Below are 20,504 nucleotides of genomic sequence, written 5' to 3' on the forward strand. Positions count from 1 at the left end.
CCACGGAATTAAATAACAGGTTCAACTAACAGCAAAAACCGGCTTCTCATTAAGAGATTGGTTGGAGTGAAACTGGTTGGAGTTTGAAATCCCAGTTTAACTGGTTATCGTTTGGCTTGTTTCACATCTCATTTCTGTTTGGCTGTCATTTAATGAAGAACGGAATACATTCAGAGGACTGAATTCTTAAAAACAGAGCAGTTAAAATGAATGAAAAAGATGTTAATTAGCAGTGAAAACTAGTGACTGATTAGGAAAAGGGTTATAATGAAAACCTGTAGCCAATGCGGCCCTCCTGGCCCAGAGTTCGACAAACCCTGCTTTATAACTTAAGCAAATACAGGGTATACATTGAGCTTTTCTTAAAGCCAATGACCTTGCTCTATGCAATATTTTCCAAGGTGCTGTCCAACTCCAACACATGGCTAGGGAATGGAAACACCCTGGTTTACTTTTTACTTTCCCACAGCCTTGTCATTTGTCTGTGTGATTAGCCCATGTCTGCCTACACCTGCCATTTATATCATCATGCTTAAAATCATCAGTAAATATTGTTCACTTTTACCAAACTGACATTTCTTGACTGTGTAAAAGCATGGAAACCAAGCTGAGTGTCAAGCTTGTGTGTCAGAGCTAGACTAATCCTTGGTGCATTTCGAATCTACAGGTAAGATATTGCTAAAGAGAACCCTTATTGATCAAGTAGGAAAGTAACATGCGCTACACCCCAACCATTTTATCAATTTATTTTTATTGGATGAGGGAAAAAAATGTTCCTAACAAAACTGCTGTTTACACTGTACTGTACATTTTGTTAGCTCTTATGGCAGACATTCTAGCAACACCTTACAAAACAAGTCTTTCCTATTTTCCCATTCCCTTGCTTTATACCCATTTGGCTAACAATACATGCTTTATCTTATATTTCAGTTCACTTTTCCTGTTTTCCATTTTCCTATTCTACAGCCTTTCCATTTAGATGTTTTTGCAAGCTTCTATAAGATCTGCTCTCCCATCACATTTGGTTTATCAATTACTTTGTAAAATTCTTAATAACAAAGGCTACTGTGAACGGGGCTATATAAAATAAAGCTAAAGGCCTATATTTTTTTCTCATTGGTCAAATCAAATATATTACCAGATTAAAATAAACGTACTTTTTTGTTTGATAGTTATATTTTATTCTGCTCAGTTATGTTTCCATTGCTTGTTTGTATAACCACATAGGCAAGTCCTTTTCTTCATGAGACCCGCCAAGTTAGTAGCACGTAGCCATGTAATTTAAAAGCATTATACCTGAGTACATGACGCATTCTCAACACAAGCTGGCTAGGTACGCCTAAAATGTAAACAGACAGGCTAGGGAAGCATGGGTGATTGGCTAAGCAGAGGGGTGGAACAGCACATTTTCTCTAGAAGTGCCCTAGGCATTGCATCTTGTGATTCATAACGTCCTATACAGCCAAGCAGACACACCTTGCTTATACTATTATGTTCTCAACACAAGCAGGCTTCTGCAAGCAGCCACACTTTGCTTATTTTTGAGTTCTATCTACATGTATAGTCTGACATAACTATAACAAGAAATATCCACAGATGTATGTACTTTTGTCCCCAAGAAACACAAGAATATACAGACATACTGTTTGCAAGAAATTTACATCATTTGCATGGGAGTGAGAAGAATAACTATTGACATTAGAAAGCGTCCTGGGGCTAGACTGCACAATTTTCATGAGTTTCCACACAGTCCAAAAAGATGCAATTAGCTTGACTGGAGACACCCAGTTGCTTAGTATGTTATATGTGGGTATGTACAGTATGCCTTGCATTGAACATTCACATTGTTCATGGGGATACTGCCTTTTTTGGGTTATGGCTCCTGCAGTCATTGAAGGTGTGAATAAAGCATATGAATGGGTACAATTAAAAAGATAAATGCTTGATTTTGAAATTTTCTTGTAAAAAAACAAAGGGTGAATTGCATGTCCAGTTAACAACCAGATGCGTTAGTAATTAAAAATTCAGTTACTTCAGGGAATATTGAAAGTATAAGCAATGTAATTACAGCAGTGTCAAATATACTGTACTGGATGGATACTGCAAAATATATTAGTTGTATAATAAAATACACCATGAGACACCAGCAGAGGTATGTAAAAAAGACTAAGAGCATCTGAAAAAGTTAACTAGTGTATAATGATGGACTTCTGAGAAAGTAGAAGGCGCCCTTGTCCATTATTACAGCTGTGTGATATGATCAATAATCACAGGTGTGTTCTACTATAATAAAGAATGACAGAAACAGATATATGGAATGCATGCAATGGAAACTATGAGACCCGCTTGAGGTAGTGAGTCCTGCCTTTAGGTTAGGCTTTAAAAGCAATTCTTGTCATTTTTAGTATTTTGGCATATTCACTTACATATTCTGAACCTTAAATAACTTTATTTTTTTAATAGCATAACCAGAAAGACATGTTAACATTAATCAAATCGTTTTATTTTGGACTCATGGACTTTAATTACTTTTAAAGAAACATCACTTCACTTACCATTTCTATATCTATGCATATTGCATCCATTCCTGCAAACACTGAACCTGCTTAGTAAACCTTTTGCGTCCAAATGAGTTTTGTGTGCTGACAAGGAAATTCTCTAACTCCATATCTGTGTCTGTTATATAGTCTGAGAAAATTATGTAAAAAGTCAAAATTCTGACTGAGTTTATTTTTAAAATATAAAACCAGCATTAGTAGGTAAAGACTGTAAAGCCCTGTCACCTGGAAAGGTAAACTCAGCTCCAACTGTGTAAATCTCTGCGTTTCTCAGGGACAAATATGCTAGCGCCTTTGGAGGGAGGGGAAACAGAAGGATTACAGGGGGCAGAAAAGAAACTTGTGAACTCAAAGGCTAATTAACAATACAGTGTGAGTGTGCTCTGCCTTCAGAGGCTCATTTTTCATACACAAATCTAAACTATTTCACTGCTTACCAACAGACCAATATAATGCGAAGATCAAGAATATGATTCGAATTTACAAATAATACTGTAGAAAATTCATAATCAAAGGGAACGATTTATAGAAATCGTCTTTTAATAAAATAAACGTTCTGATGTGGCGAGGAAATGGAAATCTTCATAATGGGGCACGTGAGCCAAATGCAAGCAATATATAGTTTCGCACAGCTCCAAGTGGCATGAGGTGCGGAGAAATTGAGCTCAGAAAAATGTGTTAATCGTAGGGAAAGGCACAGTATAGAGAAAGGATGGCACATCACCACCCCTGTCTACTTTAAATACAAAGAAATACAACAGAGGCAAAGAATAAATTGACATGAAAATCACAAAAAAAAAACAGCATTGTGGGGTACTAAACAGACAGAAAAAAATTTTTTTTCAAAAACATTTGCCTAAAATGAATACCATTAACAAATTCCTTTATAACCACCAGGCTATTCTGTAGTCTAATTGGTGCACTACAGCTGGAGCGCTGGCACAGGGTAATACAGTGAGTCACAAGTGGGCATAAAATATGCCTCGTTATGAATTAATGTATTTCGTTTTAGTCTCTAAGATACTCTGTCTGGTAAATAGTAAGTTAAACGTAAGTAGTATATGAAGCTCAAATAAAAAGTGAGGTAAAAAAACATGTTTTATTAGCATGTGAAAGCCCGATGTAGCAGTAAGAAAAAAAAACATACCACAGTATCACCACTATGATAATATCGTGAATTTGATTTTAAACTTTTTTTAAGAAGCCTGGTTTTGCTCAGAATTAAGGTTTCTACGCATCCTGAAAAAACATACAACTTTGTTGTGTACACACTGCTCAACCAACACAGAAATCTGAAACTAAGACAAGGATGTGATATGGCCGAGAGTCACGGCTGGACAACGTCATACCAATTATTGTATACTGATTGATTACAAAGTGTTGAAACTGTTTACAAAACACAGCAACATGATAACAGGGTAGCAAAAACAACTGAGGTATAATACATATTATGATCACAGAAAAATGTAAGCTCAAAGAGTAATAAAGTGCAGTCGCCAAGGAGTTAGTAGCAAAACACACATGGAACTGGTTCAGCAAAATATTGTACTACAACATGCGGCACTAAACACACACCGTGGACGAGTTGTTATGTGATAGAAGAATGTGCAGCAAAAGGTGAAGAACGAGAGAGGAAATAACCCAGAACTGAATTCATTAGAACTACACTCAGCATATAAAGTAGAAACATAAGAAAGTGTTCAGGCATAGTGACAAGATGACTAAGAATTACAGAACAGTTTGCAATAGTTTGAACTGGAGCAACAGATTACTAACACATTTCAGTACATTTTCACTAACTTTTCAGTTAGGCTCAGTACAACAGACTGTATGATCAGCTCAAGACTAAAGAAGTTTACACTTTAAGCAATTCAGAAGGAATAAAAAGAGACTTTAGAAACAGACAAAGCAAACTGCCAAATCCTCAAGACCCTCTCCTTTCTTTCTCAGCGCCACCCACTGCTCAGTAGCCCGCCATGTGTTCAGTTCCTTGTATGATGCAACCCTCATATGGTGTTAAATCAAGCAGTGTACAATTTGACTTAACTCTCCCAAAAGTTCCTTGAAGCTTTCAGACATTAAAAGGACTACTATTCTTTCCTGTACTCACCCACATTGAACGACAGTTTTCTCTGCCCTTTAAAGTCGTTTTTCTGTGTGTGTGTATAATTTGAAATCCAATAGATGCCCTCTGCTTGTGCTTTATTGTCATTCAAGCCGTCAATTCTTCGCTGCAGCTGCTTGCGTGGAGGAGGAGAAAGAGGAGGAGCGGGAACTGACGAGGCCACCCCCTCCAACACCCCCCCCCCACCCCTTTCTTAACTCTTTTCTTTCCAATACTCTTACTTGCTATCTCCAAGAAGCAACAGTGTTAATGTTTGTGAATGAGAAAACTGAATCTCTGTGGCTCTATATCGATTCTCAGGAGGTTGAATAATATAAAGAAAGACAAACCCAACCTTGTTTCCAATGGGAAAAAATAACAGCAATGCCAAAAATTAGGTGAGTACTGTTTTAGGAAATGTTCCAAATCCTTTTTAAAACAGAATGATAAGTTATCCTGAGACAAATATTTAAATATTAGTGTTTAGAGACAAATTCCTAATTTGTTGTTTTATAATTCTTTTATTTATTGGTCTCTTTTAGAGCTTGTTGTTTAATGTTACTGTGTGGAAGTTTGGAAGCTCTCCCTATTTCCATATATGGTTTCTCCGGACACCCCTGTCATCTTAAAGACATTCAGGTTATGCACATTTACCAGGAATAAGTTGCCCTGAGCATCTGATCGTGCATGTTCCATCCAGGGTTAGTTGCTACCTGATGTCTAGTGTTGTCAGGAAACACACCAGCCTCCTGTGGTCATCCATTGGTGTAAATGATTCCAGAATATGCATTATACTAATGGATTTTTGAAAGTGATATTTGGTATATGTTTTGTTTTTCTACAAATCTAGCAAATGGAGAAGGTGATGAAACTTGTAACAGTTATGATAAATAGACATTGTGTTCAGAAAGTTAGAAACCATTTTATGATCATTTACACCTTTGCTTGATGCTGAAGACGGACTGCTCTGATATTTTTAGAAACATCAGAATAATGAAAACAGAAACAAAATGAACACAATGTGCCACAGCAGCAGGTCACAACTTTGCTGTACTGTATTGCTGTTAGAAAACAGAAGCATGGATAGTCAGTTGATAAATATATGGTGGGTGGATGGATGCATTAGAGTAGTATTGCACACTATATAAGTTGATGTCACATTGTTTAAACATAGGTAATACTGACAATAATTGTACAAAGCATATAGTGTCCAATCAATTTACACAGTGCTTGGCACCCTGCCCGTGATTGGTTCCTGCCTTGTGCCTTGTGTTGGCTGGGATTGGCTCCAGCAGACTCCCGTGACCCTGTGTTCGGATTCAGCAGGTTCGAAAATGGATGGATAGCCTGAACAATTTCAGGGAACTTTACAAAGGAAGCAATTTAAAAACACAATAGCAAGCTAATAAAGTCATGAGTCAGTCAGTCAATCATCTTCCAACCCGCTATATCCTAAAACAGGGTCACGGGGGTCTGCTGGAGCCAATCCCAGCCAACACAGGGCACAAGGCAGGAGCAAATTCCTGGGCAGGGCGCCAGCCCACCGCAGTAAATTCATGAGTAAAATGAAAAATATTTTATATTAAATACAAGTGGTATGGTGGTACATAATTTAGCACCTGCTCAAAGGATGATCTGATCTCAATTAGGATTTTCTGCTGCTCTTCCAATATATGCAGGTTAGGTCGATAGGTGGCTCTTTCAAGGACTGGTACACTGTTTGATGCAGATCCTGCTTTTCTTCCATTGCTGCCAAGATAGGCTTCTGCCCACTGCAATCCTATATTAAAATCGGCACCCAGGGTTGCTTCCTGGCTTGTTTCTAGCTATGACCCTTAAACTGGCTAAGTGGGTTAGAAAACAGAAGCATAGATAGACAGCTGATAAATGTATGGTGGATGGACTGATGCATTCGAGTACTTTAGAGTGCTGTGTTTTAGAACAGCATCCAGTGCTTCTTTCTAAATTTGAGCTGATGCTGCTGAGATACAGTCCAAATCTCAATGACACCCCAATCATAAAAGAATATTATGAAACAAATGGTAGGCAAATACACTAAGTAATCTATACAACACACAATACAAGTTACAAGGGTAAAAATAAAAGATGTACCATAAAAAGAAAAGACTCAATCTACAAAATATTCAAACACCCCAATAGTAGTGTACCACACAGGGGTATATTCAGCTTCAGACTAAACAAATTAAATAATCAAATTTGTAACTTAGTTTGATTGAATGTTGTCCAAAAACTGTTAATTAACATCCATGACAGTCCTAATTCCCACAATTATTACTTTTACTGTAACTCATAACCATGACAAGGTCAAAATAAATAAAAGACTAGAAATGTGACCCAACAAGTACAACATTATGTTAGAACAAATTGGCATAATTTAATATCTGAATTGTGAGTAAATGACTAAAGTAAGATCTATCAAACCCATTGTTTTTCATCTAAAACATGTCAGGTGGTCACAGGGAAATCGAGTGAATAAAAAAAAACAAATTCTCTCTGTAAAAAGAAAAAGTAGAAAAAAAATAATAAAAGCCTTAAAACTGTAATTAGAAAAAATAGTTCTTGAGGGCACGTTATCTACAATGTTGAGATTAATTTACTCTCAATCTAATCCACCATTTTGCCAGGAATTCCATAGAAGAAATGCTCATATATCCATCACATTTTGTTTAATATTACTACTAACCTTTATTAATCCCTAGAGGCCAGCAAGGAACAAGTTCCTGGAGATTTTATAGACATCCTGATTTGACATGTTTCCTACTTGCCCGATGATATCCAGAGATCATTCAGGCATGAGAAAACAATTACTTAAATGTTATTAGTGTTTGCACATCGTTTTACAGGATAAAGCAAATATTAACTCTGAGAAGTATAGCATCATTCTCCTCTGCTAGTGTTTGATATCCTGTTTCATGCCATGGTGCAAATATGTTGCTTTGCCTCACATGACCCATTATTTATTGGCTACCCACAACATGGCAATATGAAAGAGCATAATAATATTATGCTCTTTTTTATAATGTTGAATTTCTGTATTATTGTATGCACCCTATATTGGGAAGTGGTTTACTGGAGAAAATAGATGCTCCTATTGTGAGATAGGAACAGAACTCATTTGAAAATGGGCACACTGACATATACCAACCATTTTAAAGTTGTCAATTAATGTACTCAGCTGACATGGAAACATTGCAAAACTCAACTGTGCCAACGAAAGGGCTAAGATCCAAACCCAGTCTCAGGAGCAAGAAATAAAATTTTTTCTTTATTCCAAAGCAGTACGTTTCCTAGTGCATGGTCCCAGTCTACCTCATAAAAGCACAAAGACTCCCAGTGCATTGCACCACTCAACCTCAAAAAATACAGGGATTCTTAGTGCATGGTCTTGGTTTCTATCTTCTTCTTCTTCCTTTGGCTGCTCCCATTAGGGGTCCCCACAGCGGATCATTTTCTTCCATATCTTTCTGTCCTCTGCATCTTGTTCTGTTACACCCATCACTTGCATGTCCTCTCTCACCACATCCATAAACCTTCGCTTAGGCCTTCCTTTTTTCCCTCTTCCCTGGCAGCTCTATCCTTAGCATCCTTCTCCCAATATACCCAGCATCTCTCCTCTGCACATGTCCAAACCAATGCAATCTCACCTCTCTGACTTTGTCTCCCAACCGTCCAAATTGAGCTGACCCTCTAATGTACTAATTTCTAATCCTGTTCATCCTCATCACGCCCAGTGCAAATCTTAGCATCTTTAACTCTGCCACCTCCAGCTCTTTCTCCTGCTTTCTGGTGAGTGCCACCGTCTCAAACCCATATAACATAGCTGTTCTCACTACCGTCCTGTAGGCCTTCCCTTTCACTCTTGCCGTCTGTCACAAATTACTCCTGACGCTCTTCTCCACCCATTCCACTCTGCCTGCACTCTCTTTTTCACCTCTTTTCCTCAATCCGCATTACTCTGTACTGTTGATCCCAAGTATTTAAACTCATCCACCTTCGCCAACTCTACTCCCTGCATCCTCACCATTCCACTGACCTCCCTCTCATTTACACACATGTATTCTGTTTTGTTCCTACTGACCTTCATTCCTCTCCTCTCAAGAGCATATCTCCACCTCTCCAGGGTCTCCTCAACCTGCTCCGAGCAAACATAAAGGAAACATCCAGGCCATTTTGTTTCACTTGAAAAATATGACCTTTAAGAAATTTAAAACTAACTTAGTCGGATGCTTCGGCAACAATCAAATAGGAACACTTCATTCATAGGTATTCTCTGATTGTGCATCTCCAGATGATTTCCTAGATCTATCAGAAGAGACTCTCACGGTACTCTCCATAACTCACAGAAATCTATGAGCAAAGTTATAATTGAAAGGAAGAGTATCCAAAAATTGCCGTTATCGTTTGGGAACTTAAAAAATGTATTTGAATTAAGGCTTTACTTAGTATTGTTCATTTCATGGCAAGTGAACAGCACCATGGTTTATACACAGATTGCATACTGTAAGTTCTATTCATAATTTGGCAGAGGTCATACTAAATGTATCATTTGTGTTGGATGCACTATAATAAATGCAACTAGGGTAAAGAAGTATTGGCAGTCACAACTGCAAAATTGCTATATTATGTTAAACGGTTCATCATTTAACACATTCATACTATTAAAATGTAATTAAATATTATCTGTTATTTATAATTATTATACTTAATGCATACTTATTAGTAATTAATATTAAATTCTATTATATAGAAGGTATCATATTTTTATTGAAAATATGCTACTGGATTTATTCCTTCCTTCATTTGTGTATTTACCAAATATAGTTAATCCAGTAATAATTAATGCGCATCTTATAAGGTTTCATTTCTTTTGTCTACCTCACTAAGTCCAATCAGAAGTGAGTTAGTGGTTGAATTTATTGGAGTCAGAAGTTCATCTTAAATGCTAACATTTTGTATTACAAGACCAAATTTATGATTTTAAGAAATACTCGTGCAATATAACATAGCCATTTGGCTGTACTATCTGCTTGCAGGTATAAACACAGCCTGTAGTTAAGCAGGCCGGCATGTATCTTTGTGAAGTGCTGTTAGAATACTACTTACAAGTTTTTCCTTTATTTTTGTCTTTATGACCTTAAAGAGGCATCAATATAAGCTACAATTTCTGACAATAGGTGTGCTATTTCTGACTTAAGTACTTGCCTCTCTAATGACTCACCATTTCTTTTGTTGTCAGTGTGGTCTGTAATAAAAAGTATCAATAAAGTGACGTGCTGTTGACATTTCTACCTTTATTGTGTATAAGGAGTGAGTCCTCTTGGAAATAAAGAAAACACACAAAGAAGAGATGAATAGAATCAATAGAAAATTCAAAAGAATTGGATTAACAAGCAAAACCCTAGGCCCTTCTGCCTAGCCATTACTTGGATTAAACCAAGGTCTCTTTGATGGGGTAACATGCACACTTTCCCACCTTTCAAAGTACAGTACCACCAAAAATACTCTGCTTTCTCACCTCCAACCTCATTCTACACATTTTACTTTGTCCTCTTCCTCTTACCTAAGAGCACCTAAGAGCTCTTACTGTAAGCTCAACTCACTGTTCAGAGTTTAATTAACTTTCTTATCATATAACAACTTTAAACTCCCAACCAAGATTATTTCTGGCCAAATTCTTAAATCACATCTAGGGTCAAGGCAGTCTTTGTAAGCTACAGTGAATCTAGGATTGAACTGCCACTATTTGCCCCTGGTTTCTTTGCAACCCTAAGCAGTTTACAGTTTTAAAAGAATTTTGTGGTCAATTCACCTATTTGCTTTATCTAAGAGAAACTAAATCTCCATTATGTCATAATGGGGCCATGTGTTGCTACCTAATGGACTTGAGATAAATGGCTATCCTCCTTCCAGTTCTCCTGCTTGCCACACTTGAATGAGTAACTATACCCCAGTTCTCCTGACTTGGGACAAAGTGCTAATCCTTTTGGATAGGACATGTTTTATGTTTTTGTCAAACTTTAATTTGTCTCTCATTGGGTCTGTCTGTTGGTCTTTGGTGAATTACTTTGTGGGCACCTGCTACAGGTAGAGGGTGCATTATCACCTAACATTACAGGAAATAAAAATGGAATTTTGAGTCAAATTACTACTTTGTAAATGTCATTTATATTGTTTGGTGTAGCACTTCATTTGATTTTAGTGTTTTGTGCTTTTGACTTGTGTTGATTTTTTTTATTTTTTCCCTGATTTTGTTATAATGGAAAAGTCTGCTTCTCTTTACTAGCCTATTTTGGAGTGGAGCTTTGACTGACTGTTTTTTTTTTGTTGTTATTTTGCACACTTTGATAAAATATTTCTTTGATTTATACTTGGCTTGTTACAGCAACACTGCATGATTCTACTCCTACTGACCTACACCACCATTTTAGCTTGACTTTTACACTACAGAAGGTTATGTTTGTGGGGAAAAGAATTACAGTAAGTTTTGAAGGCAACGTCGGCCAGTGCATGCATGTCAGACTGCTAGAACAATGAATGTAGCCATTTGTCTATTGTTATTTTTCTTTACCCATTCTATGTAATGATACATGATTACTGTTGCACAACAACACAGCCAGGTGGGTCAGGGCCAGGAGTAAGTGACACGTAAAAGGAGATGCCAGGGTGGATTTTGTTCATTGTGGTATACTTCAGTTTCCAGAATCACACTATTACCTCTATACACACACTACAGTCAAAGCTGCCAAATCATATGAACATATAAATAAAAACTGTCTGAGATTTCATAAATAAATGAAAGGAAGAAAAATAAAAGGATGACTTTTGTCAGAAATAGGATTGGGCTCTGTAATATCTTCTTATACTGTATATGCATATAACCCCAGGCTCCTCCCATTGTTGTCTGGTGCTATGTAACAAGTGTCCCCTAGTAGTTCAACAATGAAGAGGTTGGAGAGATGAATTAGGCAAATGTGAAACCTTTCCTTGTTTGTAGTTTGAACTGTTATCCAGAGTATATAGTGCATTCTGCTTGTTTTGGTTTTGTTTTGAATTTTTGAGTTGTGTTTACTGTTTTTGTTCTTTTTTTTGGTTCCTGTATATGACATTTTGATAGTGTTTTGACTAATATTTTTGTCAAGCCAATGTGCACCTGAAAAACTTAAATTTATAAGTAAAGATAATAAGTGAAAGGACACTCTGTAAAGAATATATTTGTCCTTACTTTGCACTGCATATGGAACAGAATATCTTCTGAAAGTATTCTGTATGGTCTATGGATTACATTTTTTCCTGTTAAGATAAGGAGATGAATGAGTACAAGATTCCACAACAGATTTTTTCAGTTTTTCTATATGCAATATTATTCTATTTAATAATATTCCAAAAACAATCCCGACCCCAAAAATATGAGCAACTGAGGTGTGTCTGACCACATACCCTACAAATAAATATATTATAGAGACCCTATTTTGTGATAAGTGTGTGCAGTGTTTAGTTGATTTACACCATGCTTTGCACATGAGAAATGTCCTTGTCAGTGGCACAGCTCCACTCTTTGTTTGAAATGTGGACTGAAAAGTCCCTTTGCAAGTGCCACCTCAAGTCATCTAGGGGGATCTTTTGAAAGAGAGTGATATAGAAATACTCAGTGCTTAATTTGTGCCAGAGCTCAACTTCTGTACCTCTGATTCTGAGCCCTGTATGTTCCAGGACTCCAAAATCCACATAAATATATGTTTCTAACTTTTTATAATGTTTAAATAAACAAAGTTTATTATGCAGTCTTTAAATAAATTTTATACTGGTATCCTAAAATTGTACATATCTGTATTTTGATTGGCTGAAAAATAAAAAAATGTGACAGAATCAGCAAAATTTTAAGGTCAGTATAGTTAAGAAAAATAGAGCAGCTGTTTCTGGTGCGGCAGGTGTGGGTACTGATATGGGGATTGACTGATAAAAGAAATGGGAGTGAGACAATGGGGACATTGATGCATCAGATGAGGTTGAGGGGAGCAAAAGCTCCAATAGGAGTGTGCTTCACAGAGTTTGGATAGCAGTACAATTTAACATTGCAAGATATCCAATGGAAATACTAAGTTATGTATGTGAGTATACTGTATGTGTAAACAGTACTGATTTAATGCATTTATTAGGTTGATGACTTGATTAAGCATTAACAGTGCTACACAGATGTTGGTGCACTCTCAGCTCTATCACCTCTTAACTTACTAATTAAGTACTAGAAATACTGTGTTTATTTTCATTATTTCTGTGCTGTCCTACAATATATTAATGTTAATGACAAATAAGTTGAGATTTTTCAGGTAGGGAAGATGTAAGTTGTAAGTTATTGTAGTCATACTTGCTAATCTGTGGTGCTGGAGAGTATAGTAGCAATGTGTTGCATGTTCATAAGCATATGCAAGATAAGAATTTTACTGTACTCTACAAATAACAATAATGACCCTATAAACCTTCTTTGGGAATTGCCTTATTTTATGTAATCCAAAAAATTCTTCTCTGTTCATTATAACATGGGGACAAAAGATGCCCTATTCTATTTATCTGTCCTTGGACTGCACCTTTTTCTAAACTAAAATAATGATACTGATTCTGATATTGCTGGTAAACACATAAAATTCACAGATTAATTTGCAGATTAAATTATAAATGGATAGAACGCAGATACCGGAAAGGCAGCAAGACAATTCAAAAAGACCTATACCATCTTCAGAACAAACCTTTGGAAAATTTGGTTTAATACTGAAAATATTTGGGCAATTGTGTCTTGTAGGAAGTAACCTCTGAGAAGGATTTAGGATGGTATGAAAATAAAGCCACTTGACTTGGTTTACTTGGCACAATAGTCTCATCATTTAGATAGATAGATAGATAGATAGATAGATAGATAGATAGATAGATAGATAGATAGATAGATAGATAGAGTGGTGTGAAAAACTATTTGCCCCCTTCCTGATTTCTTATTCTTTTGCATGTTTGTCACACAAAATGTTTCTGATCATCAAACACATTTAACCATTAGTCAAATATAACACAAGTAAACACAAAATGCAGTTTTTTAATTATGGTTTTTATTATTTAGGGAGAAATAAAATCCAAACCTACAAGGCCCTGTGTGAAAAAGTAATTGCCCCCTTGTTAAAAAATAACCTAACTGTGGTGTATCACACCTGAGTTCAATTTCCGTAGCCACCCCAGGCCCGATTACTGCCACACCTGTTTCAATCAAGAAATCACTTAAATAGGAGCTGCCTGACACAGAGAAGTAGACCAAAAGCACCTCAAAAGCTAGACATCATGCCAAGATCCAAAGAAATTCAGGAACAAATGAGAACAGAAGTAATTGAGATCTATCAGTCTGGTAAAGGTTATAAAGCCATTTCTAAAGCTTTGGGACTCCAGCGAACCACAGTGAGAGCCATTATCCACAAATGGCAAAAACATGGAACAGTGGTGAACCTTCCCAGGAGTGGCCGGACGACCAAAATTACCCCAAGAGTGCAGAGACGACTCATCTGAAAGGTCACAAAAGACCCCAGGACAACGTCTAAAGAACTGCAGGCCTCACTTGCCTCAATTAAGGTCAGTGTTCAGGACTCCACCATAAGAAAGAGGCTGGGCAAAAACGGCCTGCATGGCAGATTTCCAAGACACAAACCACTGTTAAGCAAAAAGAACATTAGGGCTCGTCTCAATTTTGCTAAGAAACATCTCAATGATTGCCAAGACTTTTGGGAAAATACCTTGTGGACTGATGAGACAAAAGTTGAACTTTTTGGAAGGCAAATGTCCCGTTACATCTGGCGTAAAAGGAACATAGCATTTCAGAAAAAGAACATCATACCAACAGTAAAATATGGTGGTGGTAGTGTGATGGTCTGGGGTTGTTTTGCTGCTTCAGGACCTGGAAGGCTTCCTGTGATAGATGGAACCATGAATTCTACTGTCTACCAAAAAATCCTGAAGGAGAATGTCCGGCCATCTGTTCGTCAACTCAAGCTGAAGCGATCTTGGGTGCTGCAACAGGACAATGACCCAAAACACACCAGCAAATCCACCTCTGAATGGCTGAAGAAAAACAAAATGAAGACTTTGGAGTAGCCTAGTCAAAGTCCTGACCTGAATCCAATTGAGATGCTATGGCATGACCTTAAAAAGGCGGTTCATGCTAGAAAACCCTCAAATAAAGCTGAATTACAACAATTCTGCAAAGATGAGTGGGCCAAAATTCCTCCAGAGCGCTGTAAAAGACTCATTGCAAGTTATCGCAAACGCTTGATTGCAGTTATTGCTGCTAAGGGTGGCCCAACCAGTTATTAGGTTCAGGGGGCAATTGCTTTTTCACACAGGGCCATGTAGGTTTGAATTTTTTTTTCTCCCTAAATAATAAAAACCATCATTTAAAAACTGCATTTTGTGTTTACTTGTGTTATATTTGACTAATGGTTAAATGTGTTTGATGATCAGAAAGATTTTGTGTGACAAACATGCAAAAGAATAAGAAATCAGGAAGGGGGCAAATAGTTTTTCACACCACTGTAGATAGATAGATAGAAAGAGTACTTTAATGTGCAGAAGTAAGTAAAATCCAAATAGATTGATGAATTATATTGTAAAAACTATTGAATATTGTCAAAAATCTTTTGTTGCAAAGAATATTTTGTTGGTAATTTACATATACTGTATTATATTTTTTTATTTGCTTTTTATTTTTAACTAGTGAAACACATGAACCAGTGGTCCTAAAATTAAATACAACTAAATTCCAAATTAAAGATAAGGAGCTGTTGATACTTCATATGTTTTCTAAACAGCTGCTTCTCTCTTTCTTCTAAATAGTTACTTCTTTCAGTTCCTATAGAGTTTATAATGTATTTATAATATGTTTTATTACTTGTGGTGACTCAAATAGTGCAAGGCTGTATTGACTGTTCAAGATAAAAATGAAATAATTGTTTTATTAAAAAGTAAAAATACATGAAGAATAAAAACATTAAACAATAAATGAAATAAATATTACTCCTTGCTAGCACTTTGCTTTGTGATCACTTTGTTGTAAACACATGACCACAGGTCACTTTGCAGTCCTTTATGTACATTTAATAAAAGATCAATGATCAATAAATTAAAAAATAGGACGTTAGATTAGATTATACTTTATTTGTCCTTAAGGGGAAATTAAAGTTTACAAAAGCCCCAATAAATTAATAAATAAATAAAATGTGATAAAAATAAACAATAATAATTAAAAAAATAACTTAAAAAAAACTTCTGGCTAGGACAACTAATAGCTGCTACTGCCAATACAGGCTTGTAGGTGGCAGCAAAGGGAGGTCAGACCTGCTCGGAGTGTGCCACAGGTTTATATTTAAAGGCATTAATATTTGGATAGAGGAGTGTCCAAGAAAGATATATATGGTTTGATTCTTTCTTTGAAGTCACAGAATTAAGAATTATTCATCACAAAGACATTGGTACAGAGTGTCATTTCTCTTGCTGAGTCAGCATGGATGATGTAAGTTACTTTCCCAGGCAGAGAAATGATGAATTCAGTCTGCAATTCAATGCCTGGATCACACATTTAGTTTTCAATTATATGGTGCTCCTTTCTTCATCACAAAAAAGTTCACAAAAATCATCAGGCCTCCTACTGCTTCACTAATAATTCGCTATGAGATACAGTATAACAGTTCAAACAATTTATATGAAAGCTATGCACATTTCTCATTATATGAAGTCGGCCCAGGTCTGAATCCTTTCTGCTTTAGTCCTCTCTGGATTTTTGCCTCTTTCATCAAGAGCTTGTAACTTTTTCCTTGCTCTGGACATTCACTCTTTTGCCCACTTTCATTACTGGATGATTAGTTCTTCCACCAGGGCATAATGGGGCTGTTTAGGTGGTGGTGATCTCAGTGATGTTATAGATGTAGGCACTGTTTTTAGAAGGTAAAGTAAGGAACCTTTTGAATATGGGAGGGATTTTGAGACACACAGTAAGCCCGCTGCCAATTGTTTATACATGTAAGAAGTTACACTTGAAATATGAATTCTCAACATGTATTTGATGATCTTCTCAATTGCCGGCTTGCATTTTTACATTTTAGCTGGTTTTGCATTCTGTATCCAATTACTCGGCAGATGGAGCTGATCTTCTTCTTCTCTTTCCTATTAAGGTGTTCTTTGTCACGTAATTGGCTTCTATGATTTGCTTGATGTCCATTAGATGTCGCTGCTCTTATTTTTCTTTCTGCTGTTACTTGCTTTTGTGATCACTTTACCGTAATAAACCCACAACCACAGGTCACTTTTCTGAGGCTGCCACTGCCTTAATATTTTATATATTTATATTTAAAATTACAGCTAAATTCAATTTATATACCATTTACACCTCAAATTTTAAATGTCTCTCTGTAAAGACATTAAATTTATATTTAAATACAAAAATATGTATTTTCCAGCATGTCTATATTTTAATGCCCTTTAATATAATATAACATGGTTTACTGACTATTGTACTTGACAGTAGCTCTTTAATAAATTGGGTTTGATAACATTATCTGTCTAACTTTCTGCAGTAATTATAGCATTCTATTGTGTTCATTCTCAGAAGCTGATTACTTAAATCAATTACCAGACTTAAAAGAAATTTTACAGGACTCAGATTTTTAGGGCAATATCAGCCTTTACCATTGTTTTCTGTTGCTACTAGCCTCACTAAAGCCAAACTTGATGGGAACTAAGCAGCCTGTACAGACTTCATGGCAAGCCAAACTTCCCAGCGATGTAACTGTCAGCTTGGGATGTTATGCAGCACGTTTGAATACCCTCAGGTGTTGCCTGAAGGAGTTTACCACAGTAGTTTCTCACCAACATCTCACATGCTTAAACACAGTTCACTGACGTACCAGTATATCAGATTTCAACATGAATCACTACTTTTCTAGATATATTTTTTTTTACTGGATATCTGTGAGTCATAGCAAACATCTTGGTGTAGTGCTTTATTTACAGTAGCATTGCTACTACTATGTTTGGCTTCATTAATATCGTCTTTTTTGGTCATCACCCCACCCTAATATACTGTATGCTCTCCAACTAGTAACTATGTCCCTTCATAAAGGATTTTCTGGAGGAAGTGCTTCTAGTTCTCTCAAAACGCACTAAACAAATGATTTTACTTTTTCCATTTTTGTCTATACGTCACCTGGAGATATCAGCCATTTTTATGTATATGAGATCTACATAAAACTTTACTGCTTACATTACATGTTTCAGACACATTTTTACTATTTTCTAAAAGTTTTCAAAATTCTTCATTGGAAGATAATTCAAATTATCACTTTGGGATAGTCCTTTTCAGGGGCAAGTAAAATACAGACCTAGCTGCAAGCTTGTCTTATACAAGGGCATAAATATACAGTATGTATCTAGCATTTGCACACTTAGGGGTGGATCTACTATCAGGATGTTCCGGGTGCATAGCAAGGGGCCTTTTAATTCACCCTAATGCCCTCTCTCAGTGAAATTAAGACGACACTGTGTCAAAATGACCAACAGGGACTCCACTCCCACCCCAAAACAAAATAACGTGCAGCATTAAAACTACTGAGTGTTCGCACACTGCATTACTAAAAGTAAGATCATCTGTTAAGGTGCAAAGACACCCAGGCCTTGTAGGTGTTTTAATCCAGGCTTCCTAAAAAATTCTTCAAACTTTCTGTACTTCAATTAAACATAACAGGAGATGCATGCAATTTATAGTGGGTTTAATTAGAAATTCCCAACTTGCTACTACGGTGCCATAGAACAATCCATTTCCTAGCACAATGTGCAATTGGCTTTCAATCTGGCTTCATATGGTGAATGAAGCAAATTTTAATCTGTGGTATCTTATTGATTTCTAGTGTTGATTGGCAAAATTCACTAACCTTCATTTGCAGCAAATATGCTGTATTCACTGGTGACCTTGCTCGAAGAACAGTTCCATTGAAACATGCCCTGCGGCCAGCTTAGACAGACATTTTTTTGTAAACAAAAAGATTGGAAAAGCAAGATTTCAAACAATTGAATGAGCCAGTCCCACGATGCTGATTGACACGGCTAATGTGTGCCCCAACACTAGTACTCTGTGAGGCCAATGAAATTGTTTTTTTTATTTTTTGGTAGTTTGTGGCAATTTGTTTGTTGTTATTGTTCTGTCTGTGTCTTTTCTTGTTTGAGTCATGGTAGTGGAGTGGTGAGAGCTACTGCTGCACAGCTCACTTAGATCGCATTTCTGGCCACAATTATTATCGTAGTATAGCTGGCAGACACTTTCTAGCCATTTGGATATTTAAAACACCATTGCACCATTATAAGTCATTCAAAACTAGTTCAGTTCCTCCTTCCCCACTGACATAAATGTATTTACTGTAGTTTTGCAAAATTCCCAAACATTTACCTGATTTTTGCCAAACTCACAGCAAAGCAAACTACAGAGGGTTTGCTCAACACTATTAATTTCTTGAGGTAGTGAAGGAATGAGTAAAATTCATGAACAGTAAAAACTAAATGTATTTATATCTGTTTGAAACCCTCAGAGATGCCTCCCAAGGTTTAACTTCCTGGGCAATCTTAATTTTTGTATATATTCTCAGATTGCCCCTTCTTCTTGTCATGGATGAGTTATGGGTAACATGGAGGAAAGCCAGGGAGAAAAGATGAAGGGCTCCAGATACCTCAAAGTGTATTCTTCTTTTTTCAGGAGGGGTCCAGGAGCATCTCAAGATGGACACACACCAGAAAGAACCCACAAGCTGACAGGACTCCACTCAGCTCAGTATGACTTCCTGTTATCCCTTTTGGTCACCTGAACTCAACATACTATAAAGGGTGAACAGAAAAGGCGAAAGGGCAATAAGGAAAGGGGCTCTGTGGAAACTGTACTCTGCTAACTAGTGATGAAGCTATTGAAAATGTTTAAAACACTTGTTTATGAGAAACAGCTATTTTAAAAGAGGTCAACTCTGATAAACAAGAGACTAAGAACAATATTTACTTTGCTGTACACTTTCTTTTCCTTATTTTATGTGAAAAAGAACATTGTTAAAGTAATGCCATATGGATAGATTTGAGTCAGTCATTAAAGAACTGGTGTTTTGGTTGGTTGATCATCCAAGTAGCAGTCACAATATATATAATATTTACTTGCATTTTATTTTTAACAGTGTTACAAAATGTTTACAACACTTCATTCCAATCAACAAGATGTGTGGGGTACTTATACATAATAGAATTGATTGCTTAGTGTATATACTGTAGTATATACATCAATGCCCCACTTTTTAGTCTGTCCCCCTTGCTGCAATTCTAAGGAGATCTCTGCTAGTTAACAAGTGTAGATGAGAAGTTGGGAGAAGTGTGAAAAGTGTGGGTACAGAGTACCAAATGAAAAAGTGACCATGCTCAAACCACTAAAAAGTAGAAATGTCAGGACTGCCAGACGGGCCGGTCTGAGTATTTCACAATCTTCTCAGTTACTGGGATTTTCACGCACAACCATTTCTAGGGTTTACAAAGAAAAGGTGTGTAAAGGGAAAAACATCCAGTATGCGGCAGTCCTGTGGGCGAAAATGCCTTGTTGATGCTAGAGGTCAGAGGAGAATGCGCCGACTGATTCAAGCTGATAGAAGAGCAACTTTGACTGAAAAAAGCACTCGTTACAACCGAGGTATGCAGCAAAGCATTTGTGAAGCCACAATACGCACAACCTTGAGGCGGATGGGCTACAACAGCAGAAGACCCCACCGGGTACCACT

At 36.7% G+C, this 20,504-nt stretch overlaps 1 protein-coding gene and 1 long non-coding RNA gene across 3 annotated transcripts in view; one reads left to right on the forward strand and one right to left on the reverse strand.

Moving 5' to 3' along the window:
- Positions 1-20,504, reverse strand: part of slc38a5a (solute carrier family 38 member 5a) — a 94,548-nt gene that overhangs the window by 63,245 nt on the left and 10,799 nt on the right. Inside the window, exon 1 of one of the 2 annotated variants that reach the window (XM_039775560.1) lies at positions 4,669-4,811. The exons of the other annotated variant lie outside the window; for it this stretch is intronic. The gene's annotated coding sequence lies outside the window, so the exon portion shown is untranslated. Of the gene's footprint in view, positions 1-4,668; positions 4,812-20,504 lie in introns of those variants that run through there. 2 annotated transcript variants of the gene reach the window in all.
- LOC120542860 lies at positions 4,879-19,864 on the forward strand. Its single transcript, XR_005636243.1, has 2 exons — positions 4,879-5,060; positions 19,451-19,864. It is a non-coding gene; the product is annotated as an uncharacterized LOC120542860 (long non-coding RNA).

The sequence above is a fragment of the Polypterus senegalus genome, chromosome 13 (genome assembly GCF_016835505.1).
Source record: "Polypterus senegalus isolate Bchr_013 chromosome 13, ASM1683550v1, whole genome shotgun sequence".
In the NCBI taxonomy this organism is placed as follows: Eukaryota; Metazoa; Chordata; class Cladistia; order Polypteriformes; family Polypteridae; genus Polypterus; species Polypterus senegalus.